The sequence below is a fragment of the Macrobrachium nipponense genome, chromosome 38, assembly GCF_015104395.2.
Source record: "Macrobrachium nipponense isolate FS-2020 chromosome 38, ASM1510439v2, whole genome shotgun sequence".
Lineage (NCBI taxonomy): Eukaryota > Metazoa > Arthropoda > Malacostraca > Decapoda > Palaemonidae > Macrobrachium > Macrobrachium nipponense.
Genome location: NC_061098.1, coordinates 30,490,003 through 30,501,642, shown reverse-complemented (window position 1 = coordinate 30,501,642; position 11,640 = coordinate 30,490,003).

Genomic DNA, 11,640 nt, shown 5'->3' with positions numbered 1-11,640 from the left:
ATTTATCTAGGATAAAAGGTGTAGAGACTTCAAGGTAGCGTGACCCCTTCGTATTTGGGCCGAAGATAATAGTTACTCTTGGAGATCGTAAATATCATCTCTCTCTCTCTCTCTCTCTCTCTCTCAAGCTTCAGTTTTCTTGTATCTTACAAAGTCCTATCTACAACTTCATTGTAGACTGACAGACGATATTTACTGGCAAATTCACAATACACAGGAACTCTCCTTTTTGATGATTCTGGTGTTTCAGTAACATTTCACCATCATTCGCATTTCAGTGACTTTCACAAAGTAATATGACGTTGCTGGTGTTTCAGTAAATTTTTATTCATTATACATGTATTTCTTCGTAATTGTATTGCTATAAGTTACTTGTAGTAGTAAAAAATCTTTCTTAATATCACATTCTTTGTTATATATATTTATTATAAATAGTTTTTAGTATTGTTTCATATAATTGTAGTTGGTATAAGTGACTTGTGGTAAAAAAATAATTTTTTCCTGATGTCGCATTCTTTGTTTATATGTATTGTATTGTTTCATATATGTATTGTATTGTTTCATATATGCATTGTATTGTTTCATTTTGTTATATTGTTTCATATATGTATTAAATTGTTTCATATATGTATTAAATTGTTTCTATATATATATATATATATATATATATAATATATATATATATATATATATATATATAGTATTGTTTCATATAGTATTGTTTGATATAGGACAACAAATTCAGTAACCAGCAACAATCTCATTAGCGTCTTCACCTAATTTGATGAATGGTAATATTCAGTTACTAAGCTCTCGCTGATTGCAGGCTCATGGAGCGTTGCATCAGTAAATCATAAATATACATCAACTGATATTTTCGCTTCATAATAAGTGCCTGAAGTTTCCCATCATCGTGGAGGGGAGCTGATAAATGTGAGCTGACGAAACCCTCTCTTGTAGCTTTGTCGTTTGGGGGATTCAGTCTAATTTCAGAAAATCCTTGTCGAGTGATAGTGAACCATATTCGTCTGGTTGGATGGAAGTAGTCTCATTCTGATGAGAGAGAGAGAGAGAGACGAGAGAGAGAGAGAGATAAGAGAGAGAGAGAGGAGAGAGAGGGAGACATAGTTTCTTAGATAAATAAAATATAATTGGTCTACTTTTTTACTTCCATATCGTGCGTTTCATTTTATTGCGAGGCCAACGTTTTCATGGGTACTTCATTTTGCAAATGATATTGCACGAAAAAATATTATTTTTCCATCATATTGATGATCGAAATTCTTCGAACACTAGATAACCTGCTATTAATTCTGAGTGAAATAACTGTATAGCATCACTTGAAAATACACATACATACATACATACATACATACATACAATATGCGTACATACATACTCAATAGTAGAATTGAAATTCTTCCTAAAAAATAAAAAAAAGTTCATTTCTGTTGCGTGGAAACATTAGTTAATGAGGGGTCATGAGAACAATATACATACATACATACATGCATACATACATACACAAGAATAGAATAAAAACTCTTCCGAAACAAAAAATTAAGAAAATATTTCTGTTGCGCGGAAATATTAATTAATGAAGTGTTATGAGAAAAAGCCTCCTTCGTCTTCCCTTTCTGAGAACTTCGTCCTCGTGAGGATCATTTGTTGGGAGATTAAATCTTGTTTTCAATTCCTAAGTTTTCTCCTGCTTAGCGTAATCTTTCCTCTTGTGTCTTTGTGGAAAGAATAAGTTTTTTTTTTTTCCAAATGAAGCTCGGTGGTTATCCCGGAAGATTTTGTATAGCAGATTTAAAACTATATAAACATCAGGGGCGGAAGTAGTAATCTTGGAGATGATAGTCTTGCTCAGATAAATTTGATTATTGATGCACTACCTCTTTTAATATAAGTAAAATTGAATAAAGCAATATATATCTCTTAAATATAAAATAAAAAGCAAATATCTTCTTAAATATACATAAAAGACAAATATCTCTTAAATGTATAAAACATAAAAGACAAAATCTTCTAAAGTAAAATAAAAGCAAATACCTTTTTAATTATAAAAATAAAAGGCACAATATCTCTTAATTATAAAATAAAAAAGCAAATATCTCTTAAATATTAAATAAAAAGCAAATACCTCTTAAATATAAAATAAAAAGGCAAATATCTCTTAAATATAAAATAAGAAGCAAATATCTCTTAAATATAAAATAAAAATAACAAATACCTCTTAAATAATAAAATGAAAAAACAAATATCTCTTAAATATAAAATAAAAGGTAAATATCTCTTAAATATAAAATAAAAAGGAAATATCTCTTAAATTTAAAATAAAGAGCTTAAATATAAAGAGCAAATATCTCTTAAATATAAAATAAAAAGCAAATACCTCTTAAATATAAAATAAAAAGCAAATATCTTAAATATAAAATAAAAAGCAAATATCTCTTAAATATAAAATAAAAATCACAGTATTCTAGCAGATGCAGTAAACGATAACAGCAGGGTCACTTGTGACTTAAGGCGCCATCAAATTCCAATAGTTGGTCAATAATTACCGGTCAATTTAGTACATGAAATATATAATAGTGCCATCACATTTCACTGAGAGCATTATTCTAGCCTTATTTCAATGTACATTCGAATGAGCGTACTCGAAAGAAATGTTAGTTTTCGTTTTAGAAAAATATCTCGAAGCACCGAGATCATTTTCCCCGGTGGCACCAATTCCAGTGCGCGTTGTGTTTATGTTTACAGGAACTCTGGAAATAACGTCCGTTAAATAGCCAGAGGAGACGTTCCTAAACAGAGAAAGGAGAAGGCCGTGAAGTACTCAGTAATATCAACAAACATTCTCCAGAATATCGGGTTAAAGAGGAAGGACACATTAAGGAGAAAACTGAGCGGGTGCGGGAGAGAGAGAGAGAGAAAGCGCTGTTCTTGTTTTAATGATGGGAGGTATTTATAACAAAATACAGTTGAATTCTTGTCTAATAAAATGCATGAATAATTTTGAAATTAAACTTTTTCTCAATGAATTGAATGGGTAATAAAAAAGTAAAAACAGTTGAATTCTTGTCAAATAAAGTACATTTATAAAATATAAATTTAAAATTTTATTAAATGAATTGAATGAGGAATTTTGAAAAACATTTGAATTCTTGTCAAATTGAGTACATTAATAAAGTAGAAATTTTACATTTTATTAAATGAATTGAAAGAGGGATATTGGAAAACAGTTTTTTTTTAATGAAGTACATTAATAAGATCAAAATTTTACATTTTTAATAAAATAGGAAATTAACATTTTCTAAAATGAATTGAATGAGGACCTTTAGATAACATTTTTTTTTTTGTTTTTTTTTTCAAATAAAGCATACATTAATAAATTAGGATATATTCTATTAAATGAATTGGATGAGGAATTTTGAATAAACAGTTGAATTTTTTGTCAAATTAAGTACATTAATAAAATAGAAATTTTACATTTTATTGAATGAATTGAATGAGGGATATTGGAAAGTTCATTTTTTAAAAATAAAGTACATTAATAAGATCAAGATTTTACATTTTTAATAAAAAAAAAATTTACATTTTATTAAATGAATTGAATGAGGAATCTTGAAAAAGTTTTTTTTTTTTTAAATTAAAGTATACATTGATAAAATAGGAGTTTTACATTTTATTAGATGAATTGAATGAGGGATATTGGAAAACAGTTGTTTTTTCAAATAATTATATTAATAAGATATAAATTTGTACTTTAATAAAATAGAAATTTTACATTTTATTAAGTGAATTAAAAGATTATGAGATAAAAATAATGAAAATGATGAGAGGCTTAAGATTGTAGACCAGTTCAAAGTAATAGAAGTGAATGACAATGGCTTAAATAATGTATCTAAATAGAGTTGGGTATGAATGTCAAATGTGAGGATGAGAGTCGAGTCCAGCAGCCAAAGTGTTGACTTCAGATGAGAGAGAGAGAGAAGATAGAGAGAGAGAGAGAGAGAGAGAGAGAGAGAGAGGCTGTACCTCCTAGTAATACCATTTGGATCTTTTTCCCCTTTCGCTTATCGAGAGTTTTCGAGAAATATTTTTAAGCGTTCCTAATCAAATGCCTCACAAGGATAGTTTTTTTATAACAAAATATTAACATAGGGTGATATTATTATTATTATTCTTACTGAGATGGTCACGGTTGTCCACAGATCTAGTGATAAGGATATTATATCATCATGTCGGAACAACAGGGATTTTTCGTCTGGTGGTTTGATGCCTGACAGGAGATCATAATACTGGTTTCCTCTGAGGAAACTCGTGAATCAGCAGCGTTCACCAACAGATTTCAAAACTGCGATTAAAGTGCCAACCATTGCAAGATGAATCAGGGTAGGGAAATAAAATGGGAATATTGCAAATGATCATCGCGTCGTATAAATTCTGTCGCTGGCTGGAATTTGTTCAGCCAATATACATGAGCAGCCACGTCGTTTTCCTTTCTCTCGCATTGATTGACATGTCGGAATAACATTCGCAGCGCATTACCGTGTCATAAATTCTGATTGGATCGCCGTCCTGGGGGCAGAGTAATGGCGCAGTTTATGCATCGTTCGCCTGAAATAACGGAAATCATAACCGTAAAATCCCGAGCTTAACCGAAGTCTTAAATTTACCTTCTTTTTCTCTCTCTCTCGTTCTGTGACATTGACGAATTGCTTCGTGATTTTCGCTCTTCACTAGTAACTTAACTTTGTTGAGACAAACAAGGAATCCTTCTGCCATTCTCCCAGTAAATCTAGATGAACGTTCTATTGTCAAGTTGCAACTGTAACATCAGAGGTAATCTGTCACATCATATATTTATGTGTGTCTATAAATATGTCTGTATGTACGAATATCTTCTATCACCGGAATAAGAACGTGATATAAAATATATATGGAGTTTGTTTATGGGTGTGTGTGTATCTATAAATATGTCTAACTATATCTTCTATCAATGGAATAGGAGTGAGATATAATATATATATATATATATATATATATATATATATATATATATATATATATATAGATATATATATATATATATATATATATCTATATATATCTATATATATATATATGTATATAATATATATATATATAATAATAATATATTATTATATATATATATATATATATATATATATATATTATATATATATATATATATATATATATATATATATATATATATATATATATATATATATATATACAGAGAGAGATGAGAGAGAGGAGATGAGAGAGAAGATGAGAGAGAGACGAGAGGAGAGAGAGAGAGAGAGAGAGAATTTGTATCCACGGGAAGTATAAAACAAAATGGTGCAAGATCTTTCGCCTTTACTCTGAGGCATTTACTTTGCATAAAAATGGCTTAGAGAAAGGCAAACGATATTGCCCTGTTGTTTTTTAATTTATGCAATATATGAAATGCTTTATTATGATTTATGTTAAACAGGGGAAAAATGATTAACCCCTAATTAATGCACTATGTATGTGAGTTGATATGAAACTGTATATGCAATACTTGCATTCAATGCAGGACATCAGAGAGAATTGATGATAATAGCGGTCATAATATGCTTATTATACTAACGATACTGAATACAAAATTGTCAGGACGGGAATATATAGCACAGGCATAAACGGAGACTCACGACACGAATTCCATTAACAAAAACCGATGTTAATTTCTGTGACGGATTTCAATTACCGTAATTAATCACGGTCCACCAGATGAAGCCTCTGCCAAGGGGATGGCCCACTAAATCTTTCATCTGAGACTTGGATTAGCAATTAAATATGATTGGAATAGTAATTCGTCGCAAATTTTAACTGGGATAAATGAAGTATTTATTTGTTCAAATTAATTAGAATATTTTTCGACTGGTTCAGTTGATTTCGTGGAGAATTAATTTACTTTTGGAAGTTATTTTTCATTCCTGAGCAGTGATTTTGTCTTGAAAGGTTTGTGCAATAGCGATTTATCTGAATTATTTTTTTAAAAAGATAAATTGGATCCAAATTTAGCCAATAGGCTTGAAGTAGACTTATTTGAAGGGTTTTTATGGTTCTTTTACGTTATTAAAAGCAGTTTTTCAAGGTTTTGTATTACTGACTAATTTTGTCATTTTTTTTTCTTTTTTGTGCCTTGGAACCATCATAAAATTGCTAAAGTTTGTAAGAGATAAATGTTGCTCGCAAATTTATTCATAGGGCATATATGAAAACTTGACGCGTATAATGTCCTAACCATTTGGTTGTCCTCTCTCTCTCATATCAGGATGCCAGAAAACTTCCAATCATTCATTCATTCATTCCTCTCTCTCTCTCTCTCTCTCCCCACACTTGTATATACTTTCTCTTTATCCAGGCCTCGCATGAATGTATTCTTCCAAACGAGATTTGTAGAAGACAAAATAGCTCCCAGCTTTCCAGGCAGCGCTGCTAACAGATTCGTCGGGTTTTGACAATATAGTAGTTTCCCCTTTTATTCACTCGGGCTCAGATTGCCGTTTTCGAAAGGGGGATTATTCCCTCGCCTAATTCTGTAAGCACAATGCTACCGGAAGCCGGGGAAAAGCAAGCCGGGTCTGGAGTTTATTTTGAGCTGGAAACAGTAGAGGAACAATTAGTCCGGCGACTTAAATTCATGAAAAAGTTTGGAAATGGCCTTTTCTCTTGCTTGGCTATAGAAGTCGGTGTCATTTCTGTTACGTGTTTGTATTTTTTTATTTTTTTATTTTAATTTTAATTTTTTTATTTTAGGTCGGTTTTTCATCTTGTGATCTGATTTTTTAAATTTAAATATTCATGTCTGGAACATGATTCACCTGAGAGAGAGAGAGAGAACATCCAATGAAAACTCACATTTTTATTATGAGAATTGTCGTTTAGAGACTGAAAGTAGTTTACTTGAGAGCTTTCTTTTTTTCCTTCTAACCTGATATGTGGGTTATTTTATTTATTTATTTATTTATTTATTTATTTTTCTATTTATTTACTTATTTATTTACTTACTTATTTACTTATTTCGTTATTTATTCATTTATGTAGTTATTTATTTATTATTTATTTATTTATTTATTTTTATTTTTTTTATTTATTTATCGCCTCTAGTATATTCTCGGGTGTTCATTCCAGTGCAAATAATAATCAAGTCCAAGCCATTTAGCAGCAAATAATTAACCTTCTTCTTCGATAAACATTGTTGTAGAAATGACAGTGTCAATCGGTCAGATTTTCATAGCAAGTTTTATCCCTTCAGGAAAAATGAGTTCAGTTTCCTGCCGAGTTTTCAGTCAGGTTAAGTCGATGGCTTCGTACGACTTGCTTGAATCCGAAGACCCTTTGACGTCTAGCTTCCAGTTTCCAGTTTAAGCCCGAACCAAACCGCAGCCTGAAAAGTAAAAAGTGAAAAGTAAAAAGCAAATACACGCTGACGAAACCAAAACCAGTCTAGGTTAGTGTGCTCGCCTCATATTTCCTCGCCCTTTGGAACCCGCACGGAGACATTAACTTTCAATTTAGTTAATGGCTTTCTGATGAATCTGGACTTCGAAGAATGACGGTAGTAGGAATTTCTGCTCTTCCTTTAGTGTTTTCAGCAGTTGTTGAATGACGTTGGGATTGGGGGGAGGGGGGGACCGTTGTGTGAAAGGTAATTAACCATTACCAGTATTTATTACTTGTAATGGTACTGGGACTTTATGGACACCCTGTACATAACCAGAAACTGTTACAAAAGTCTTTCGTATAATTGGATTTCTTTTTTTTTTGTAGTTTATTATGCACTGTCTCTTTTCACACATGCGCTGATCCTCAATTCATATCACACACACACACACACACACACACACACATACACACACGCACATACATATATGCAGAAATTCTCATGAAGATTTTAGTGCCGTCATTTTTTAATAGCGACAGGTCACTTGAGAGTCAAACCAGTATTGGAAATAGCCTAAGCTGAAATTAACCTTTTGGTAAACAAACTCACGCTAATAATTAATAGAAAACTTGCTCTGTCAAATTTAATATAGTTCATTTCGTTTTTCTTGTAACGAGAATTAATTATTGTTTCAAAGATTTCACTAAAGCAATAGGATTGCAGTTTAGAAATCCGTGATTCGTGATTATCCCGAAATTTATGAAAATTTACCTTCGGTAACTGCAAATATCCAACTGAGAAGAATGCTGTCTCCATTATCAAAAACTTAATTACTCTAATAACCATAGAATTGCACCCATGGTCACCAGATTGAATTCTTTTGTCCATTTCCCGGTCATGCAAAATAAAACACCTATTAACATCAATGGCACTCGTCATTCTTCCTGAAGCAACTTCAAAGACTTGTAGTGTTATTCCATTAATTAAATTCCTACGGTCGGGAAGCAATTGAACCGTTGCGTCATCCGTTTGGAAATTCTGTGTAGATCAAATGTTTCCTTCCAGTAATCTATATTGATACAAACCGGTTGGATCTTTCTTGTTTGTCCGCCCCGGGTGAGGGCGATGTAGTTATGGGATCGGGAGGGTAGGGGAGAACTGCCAGGCGGCGCCGGGTTCCAGCTCAGCATAGCGCACGCGTGCCATTAAGCTCGTAAGGGAATAACATGGGAACTCCCACTTTTCTTTGAATTGACGTAATGCTTATGGTACATAACCCACAGAGTAAATAGAGGAAGGCTCGTTGTACAGTTTAAAATTCTCTCTCTCCTCTCTCTCTCTCTCTCTCTCTCTCTCTCTCTCTCTCAGAGGCATATCCTGTCTGGGAATAATGGCAACAAAACTTGAATCAAGTAATAGTTATGAATAGTTATTTAATTTATTAGCCTTTATTCAGTAAAAAATAGGCGTTTCTGTGCATTTTCATTAAAATTCAAAGTTATTGCGTCATCCATTTAAACTTAAGGAGGAATGCAATATATTTTTTAAATGGTATATCTACAATGCTTCCAAAAACTACAAGGCAGGAAAGAACCACATATTCTGTAGGTCTGAAAACAAAAGTTGTTTAAAGAAAATAAAAAAATTAAATGTCACATTAATTAATAATTTAGAATAGTATCTCAACAACGATAACTAGATATTCCACATCATATGAAACTCAAATGAATTAAATGTTTTACCAAAACCCAGGAATAATTTCATCTTCACTGAGCAATTTCTTCACAAGTGAGGACAAACCCTGTCTGCTTTGGGGCATGAAACGTCTGTACGAGAAACCAGTGAATCTAAGGAGAGGGTGAGAACTTGAAACTTGGGATAGAAGATATGACGGATATGTTGCCTTTGAGTGTGTTCATGCATTCTCTCTCTCTCTCTCTCTCTCTCTCTCTCTCTCTCTCTCTCTCTCGGTTAGAACTTGAAACTTGGGATAGAAGATATGACGGATATGTTTCCTCTGAGTGTGTTCCATGCAATTCTTCTTCTCCTCCTCGCTCTCTCTCTCTCTCTCTCTCTCTCTCTCCGAAGGCAAAAGCATATTAGCAACTATTTCTTTGTACAAATGGCAAAGGTAAGTCTTCGTTAATAATATTAAAGTGTTGTGATAATAATTCAAAAATGTCACAATTAATATTTATGCGTATATAACGTTTAGATACATTAAGCTTAATCTATTATTCATCTCGCTTTCATACAAGCTCGGCATCGTAATGATTAATATATTGTATTTCAGTCTTTGGTAAATCCTATCACTTTGATATCTACAGGATATGAAAATATTTCTCGCTTACTGAAGGATCGGCTACAAACCAATCAAAGTTCACAGGTTCAAAACTTTTGTATTTACTAGATTTCATTTTTTTTATGACACCGCCATTCCTGGAAGCTACAAGTGGAGTTATGATTTCCCCTTCATTGAATCAAGTTTCTACTTTGTTAAATTCAGTTCGAATATTGTTAGATTCAGCCATCAAATGCCCTTGCTTTCACTAACATTGTTATCGTATGGATTGGAAAATAGCTACAGAAAGTCGTAACATCTGTCCAAAATGACTGCTCCATTTTGTTGTCAGTGTTTTGGAGAATCCTTCTGTGACTGAAAGGATGTGGATCCTCCAGACAAAATCCTTCATACTTTCGCATCCTCAATCTCTCTCCCTCCACGTAGGCTGAGGAAACCATTCATCTCGGGAGCTCCTACCCTTTTCTCTTTGTTTCGCATTGAATATAATGGATGACCGTTAAAAAAAAAATGGGGGCCGGGTGCAGGGGGAGCGATTTTGGAAACTTTTTATCTTTATTTTTTATTTATTTATTTATTTATCTTATTTATTTTTTTGGGGCGAAGACGATCTCAAATAAGCTCGGGTAGTGATTATACAGCTCAATGCTAATTAATTGTTTTATTTATTTATTTATTTATTATTTAATTGTTTTTAATGATTTGTTATGAATTGGGTGCAATGTGTAGTTGATTCGGGATTATAAAATGTTTCTGAGAAGTATATATATGAAATCTCTTTTCTGATGAAGCTCTCTCTCTCTCTCTCTCTCTCTCTCTCTCTCTCTCTCTCTCTCTCTCTCTCTCTCTCTCTCTCCTCTGAAAAGATTAACGGGAGCTTTCATCACTCTTATTTTGGTTTTATATTCGTCATATGTTCTTCGTCTATAGACACTATTTCAGGCCTTAATTTATTCAAATTTGCAGGATTTACTCTTCTCTGAAGACAATTTGGGAATTTAGCTCTGATATCAGTGTGATGATTTGCAATGTTTGCAATGGTGGTAAGATATAATAGCATTCGTCGTAATTCGTATTGATTATCTTGAGAAAATGAATCTTTAATCAAAAAAATTTTCCAGTCGACTACGCTTCCAGAATACATGGCAGACAGAGACCTCATTTCCAGCATTATTTTCATGGCAAGAAACGTCTTGTGCATCGCCATCACATATGATCCCAAAGTCATTATTCACAAGACAACCTTCAAGAAAGACCTTCTGAAAGACCTCATTTCCAGTATTATTTATTTACAAGGATGAGAAACGTCTAGTGATATAATTTCACAGTCAGTATTCGCAAAGACAACCTTCGAGAGGTGGCAGCACGTGCTCTTGCCTCAACAAACGACGCAGGAGGTTCGAACTTCGAAAAACAACGTATCGTTCCCGCAGTGGCCTTTCTAGTAATTACCGGGAATGACGCAAGCCTCCTCAGAAGGAACCCCAAACCATTCGCTCTGCAGACGGTCTCCCGCAAGGCGGGTAATTAAACGACAGCTTCAAAGAGAGAGTTTCCTCATTCATGTGGGTTTCCTGCGTTTCCCGGGGGTATTCGGAGTCAAAGAAGGTATACGGGATTCATGCCCGCATTGCTATAGGTCGTTTGGGCGAGAGTTGTTTGTTTAGGACCCTGGGAAGACAACGGGAAGATGGGCATTTCACGTTATCAGACCCACCTTGGTGACATTTGTGTTAGAAATCTTACTATCTTTTTCACACGATCTTGCTAACAAAAAACAATGATAATGATAAAAATAAATAGATAAATAAAAATAAAAAATAAAAAATAAAAAAATTTCACATAATCTTGCGGTTTGTTTAGGAGTTTGGGAAAAGAACGGGAAGAT